Raw genomic sequence first — 6,156 nt, 5'->3', positions numbered from 1 at the left:
TCTCACTCTCTCCCTCCCTCCCTCTCTCTCTCTCAGTCACTCCACGCAAGTTTCTCTCTCTCCGGCAGCTGTTTCCGGCGCACCTCTCTCACTGCCAGCTCTCACTCCGGCGACACTTGGGATTCTCTCTTGTAGCTCTCTCAGGTATGAGTTTCTCCTAAACCCTTGCAAACCTTAAATGCCTCTCAATCACTCAAATAGTATCCATGAATTGTGATTTGAAGAAATTAAGTATTTGGGTACTTCCTCTCTTCTTCTCTTTCTATTTTTTCCCTACAGAACTGATTGGTTCCATTCAAAAACTGCTGTGGACCCCTAAATTCTTCTAAATTTCTAGGAACAAATTTGAAAAAAAAAAAAAAAACGAATTGTAATGGGTACACAGTTGCTATTACTCTGTTAAAGCAAAGAACTCAGTTTCTATTTTTTTGTATGAATCAGTCAAATTGTTTTGGGTCATTTTTTTTTTTTTTTTTTTAACTCTCTACTTCTGGGGTAGTTTAGGTTTTAGAAGAATTTTTTAATTTTCTGAAATATCTGTAAATTGTTGTATCTTTTGCTGCTGAGTTGCGTCTTGTTTCCTGAGATGTTTTTGGTTGGCTTTTGTTGGTTGGGGTTTTTCCTTTTGAGACTGGTTTGTAATATCTGGTGGTTGGTTTTGTGTTTCAGCTTGTTTCTGGTTGTTAAGAAAGAAAGTATTTACTCATAAAAAAAAAAAAAAAAAAGAATAAAAGTGAAATTATGTCAAGAAGAAATAAGTATTTACTCCAAAGCATAAACTCCATGTTTTTCTTTGTGAATGCCTATATATTGGCCATTGTCTCTCATTATTCTTCTTTAGGGTTTTAAGAATTTCCACCAATACTTTCTAATTTACTGAAGTGGAGATTCATTCCTCAAGTTTGTTGGGAAGGAATGCATAGCATAAGTAGATAGTTGTTGAGTGTTACATCTTTACAAAAGTGCACCTGAATCCTTATCGATAATTTGAGTCGTGGACCATCGGGCCTTCCAATTATGGGTTGCCGACCTTCTAAGCTTTTTGGCTGTGGGCCGTCAAGCCATTGGTGGGTGACCTAGCGAAAAGTCGTAGATAACCAAGCCCTATAATAAGTTCTAACCTTATACAATTGTCTTTGATATGGTACATTTGTGCCGCTTCAATCTTCATAGTAATATATACATAGTCATTGATTTAGGATATAATTTGCATGCTTTAGAAAGTTGATTAGGAATGTCTTTGCTTGTGGGAAATAACTTTTCATTTTAGGGGTTTTGATCCTCTTCCTAGTTTGAGAACCAAAGGGGAGTCATGACTTCTATAAGTTTTAGTTTTAGTTTTAATTTTTTTAGTAATTGAGCAAGCTTTTACACTCAACACACACACAAAAAAATTGAGCCCTTTAGTTCCATCATGCTTTCTAAATGTCGTTATCTGGGTGGAATGCAATGAGGAAGAATGGCGAGGACACCTAATCAAGGATGAGTTCCACTAATTTCTAATCTGGTGCTGTGCCAACCTTATCACCAGAATTGTACAATCCTATGATTATTACCAATAACTAGTCCACTATTGTGCTGTCTACCTACAACACCACCCTCCTCAACTGCACCATCTCATTGTGTTCATTCATGTTGCTGTGTGGTCCCCCTCCTCCCCTCCCCCGAAAAGAAAAATGTAGTGCATGTAGATATTTTGGTAAGAAAATAGTCTATGCTGTAGGTGTTAAGATAAATATTTTAACAAGAAACAATTTAGTGATATCTTGCTAGAGTTGGTGTTTTTTAAGATAACAGATGGAGTGGGTGATCTTTTGAATTTTTAATATAGTTACCAAATGTTATCTTCAGAATTTCTAATATAGTTATTGTATGCATATTATGCTTCTTGAAGACATATGTTTATTCTTTGGCCTTATTTATGTGAGCCCCATCCAACCAAAAAATAAAAAAACTCATCTTGAGAGATCTTGAGATCTCTTGATGGATCTGAGTTTCAGATATTGAGGCTTGGCCATTATAGGAAGTAGTCCTATTGATCAATCTTAGAATATGAATAATGTGGTCATGTAGCTGGTTGCTAGCAAGTCCTGTTTGCATTGATATTAAGTTTCTTCCTTCTGTTTTTTATGGCATTGAATGCCTATCTGCGATCGATCGCATCAGGCCTGCGATCGATCACAGATTACTCTGATTCTCATTTTGAGCTTCTGGTACTACGATCGATCGCAGATTACTCTGATTCTCACCTTGAGCTTCTAGTACTGCAATCGATCCAATGATCGATCCTGCGACCGATCGCAGATTATTCTGATTCTGACCTAGACCTTCTGGTACTACAACCGATCCTACGATCGATCGCACTTCACCTGCGCTCGATCCTTTGAGGACATGCTTTAACATATATAAACACATATAATCTTTTGTGGTTCCATTAAACCTCTCTTCTTCTCTTGTGGTTGTATTAAACCTTGCTTCTTCTATTAATATTATTTTTAGATTAGTATTAAGTCTTATTCTTATATTAGGATTATGTTATTAATTTTCTAGTTCACATCAACTTATGTTATCAAATAGAAATTTGTTCTAAACTAGTAACCCACTTCTAGAATATTTTGTTAGGTAACATCGCATTGACCTAGCATCATTTCGTGAATATTTGTTCTAAACTAGTAACCCACTTCTAGAATTCTCTCATTACCCATGCTCCTTTTAAACTTTCCCTCCCTTAATATTTGAGAACATACCTCCCATTTAATTCTCTTAATTCTTAAGAATCTGACCTTCTAATTTCTTTGTGTGGGTACATGTACGTAACAAATAACCTCTAATAGGGACATCAATATGGATAGGAGTTGGATGCAGGAAAGTACTCGATGTTCAGAGCGATTTCAAAAAGGTGTGGAAGAATTCATGAGAATGGCAGTTAAATCAGTTGATTCACGTGATATAACAAAGTGTCCATGCCGTGATTGTGCAAATCGATATTATTGTTATATTAGCGAGGTGAAGGGTCACTTGTATATGAATGGATTTACTCCGACATACACACGATGGATATTTCACGAAGAAGAAGATTATTTTAGGGTAAACACTTCTACAAACATGCACACACATACAAGTGAAATGATAGAGGAGGTTGATGCAGTTGAAGAATTGTTAGACGATGTATGTATGGGAACATTTGTTGATGCTAACATCGGAGAATCCTCTACTTCACAGGGCCCCACAATTGATGATCACGAACAAACAAGCTTCTTCTACCGATTATGAGAAGATGGTTTACGAGAACTTTATCCAGGCTGCAAGAAATTTATACAAATTGATTTTGTACTGAAGATGCTTCATATAAAAGTGTTCTGCAACATGAGTAACAAGGCGTTTGATATGATGATTGACTTGATAAAGACGGCCCTCCCAGATGGAAAGACATTACCACGCTCGTATAGAGAAGCAATAATGTTTAGACGACACTTGAGATTCGGTTACGATGAGATACACGCATGCAAGAATGGTTGTGTGCTTTTTTGGAAAGAACATGCAGACAAAGTACTATGCCCAAAGTGCAACAATTCAAGATGGATTGATGGCAAAGGCAGAAAAAGTAATATTCTTCAAAAGGTCTTATGATATTTCCTAATAAAATTGAGGTTACAACGGTTTTTTATGACAAAAGAAATGGCCAAGGAAATGCGGTGGCACAATGAAGGTCGAGAAGATGATGGCAATACTCTCAGACATCCCGACGATTATATTGTATGGAAAGAGTTTGATAAAAGACATGAGTGGTTTGCAAGTGATTCCCGCAACGTGTGGCTTGGTTTAGCAAGTGATGGTTTCAACCCATATGGTAATATGAGTACAACATATAGCATACGGGCAATAATGTTAACGGTATACAATCTCCCTCTGTGGATGTGCATGAAGAGTCCAAATTTGATGTTGTCCCTTATTATCCCTGGGCCTTCAGATCCTGAAAAGAATATTGATGTATATTTGCGGCCATTGGTTGATGACTTGAAAGATTTATGGAATGAAGGCATACACTTGTACGATGCATTAAAGAAAGAGACATTTCAACTGCATGTGACATTACTATGGACTATAAATGATTTTTTCGCATATGAAAAATTATCTGGGTGGTCTACAAATAGAAATCTTGCATGTCCAGTATGTAATAAGGATACATTGTTCAGGTACTTGAAGTATGGGCATAAGGTGTGCTTCATGTGTCATCGTCGGTGGCTTCCTCAAGAGCATCCATGGCGCAAAAGAGGAGATTTGTTCGATGGTACAGAGGAGCATAGATTGGAACCTGAAGAATTGGCTGCAAGTCAATTGTTGAAACAGCTAAGGGATGCTGAGGGTTTACAATTTGAAAAAACAAGCGGGAGAAAGAGAAAGTACACAGATGTTGTATTGAATTGGAAGAAGAGAAGTATTTTCTTTGAGTTGCCTTATTGGTTAAGCTTGAAAGTACGTCACAATTTAGATGTAATGCATATTGAGAAGAACATATGTGAAAGTATCTTAGGTACGTTGATGAATATTGATGGGAAGACCAAGGACACAGTCAATGCACGAAGAGATTTACAGTTGATGGGTATACGTAAAGAATTGCTTGTGCAGCCAAATGGTGAAACTTATAGGATGCCACTTGCGAAGTACACCTTGACAAGAGATGAGAAGAAGAGTTTATGTGAGTGGTTGAAAGGTGTTAAATTTCCTGATGGGTATGCATCAAACGTTAGTCGATGTGTGAACAAGCTTCCTGGTAAAATTTCGGGTATGAAAAGCCACGATTGTCATGTCTTCTTATAGCGCTTGCTTCCTGTTGCAATTCGAAATTTCTCTACGTCGGAAATACGAACAACATTGACCGAGTTGAGTACCTTTTTTACGCAGTTATATGCACGGACGTTGAAAGTTGATGTAACACCCCGGTCCCATATTGGGAAGATGAGAAGAAGCCCACATAGAGTGGGTAGTTTATAAAGATAGTCATGGGTGCTAAGTCTCACATTGCCTAGTTACTAGGTGAAACTGGGCTTTATAATGAATTCTAAAGAAACTCCAAATTGACTAGTCCTTTTGGGGTAATAGCGCAGATGTGGCTAGCGCTTTTCCCTGGGTCGTTACAAGTGGTATCAGAGCCACCTATTAACGCCAGGCCATGTGGTACGTATTAAAGCACTACATGACGTAGCCCTGACGAGGACGTCAGGAATTTAAGAGGGGGAGTTTGTAACACCCCGGTCCCATATTTGGAAGATGAGAAGAAGCCCACATAGAGTGGGTAGTTTATAAAGATAGTCATGGGTGCTAAGTCCCACATTGCCTAGTTACTAGGTGAAACTGGGCTTTATAATGAATTCTAGGGAAACTCCAAATTGACTAGTCCTTTTGGGGTAATAGCGCAGATGTGGCTAGCACTTTTCCCTGGGTCGTTACAGTTGATATCCTGAAACAAATGAAAGTCGACATTGCAATAATTTTATGCAAAATGGAAAAAATATTTCCGCCAGCTTTTTTTTATGTTATGATCCATCTAGCACTCCATTTACCTCGGGAGGTTGAGCTTGCCAGTCCTGTACAAAACCGTTGAATGTATCCGTTCGAAAGAAAACTTGGAAGATTTAAGAAGTGGATGCGTAACAAAGCGCGTCCAGAGGGGTCTATTGCCGAATGTTACCTAGCTGAGGAGAGCTTCACCTTCTGTTCTAGGTATCTTCGGGGGATTGAGACAAAATGGAACTGTGAACGAAGAAATGTTGACGTTGATATTGTAGAAATGAGCCAGGGCTTGGATGTGTTCACCCAACGAATTCGGCCGTTAGGAGCAGCTAAATTAGTAACACTGGATGCTAATGATTTTGGTAGGGCACGATGGTATGTGCTTACCAACTGTAACAAAACAGCCTCATATTTGGAGTAAGTTTAGTAATGGTCTTTTCGTTTTACCTGTTACAACATATTATAATTTTAGCATTGATGATCATTTACCAATACGTTTATTTTTCATGCAGTGAACATTATAATATGATCAAAAGAGAAGGCGGTCGTGACATTGAAAAAAAGCATAAGGCTAACTTTGAACGTTAGTTCCATAAACGTTTATACAATAGTAGGCGTACTCCAGACAATGGCTCAAAACAA

Source organism: Corylus avellana, chromosome ca2 (genome assembly GCF_901000735.1).
Source record: "Corylus avellana chromosome ca2, CavTom2PMs-1.0".
Classification (NCBI taxonomy): domain Eukaryota; kingdom Viridiplantae; phylum Streptophyta; class Magnoliopsida; order Fagales; family Betulaceae; genus Corylus; species Corylus avellana.
The sequence above is the reverse complement of the archived record's forward strand: the minus strand, read 5'-3'. Positions refer to the sequence as shown.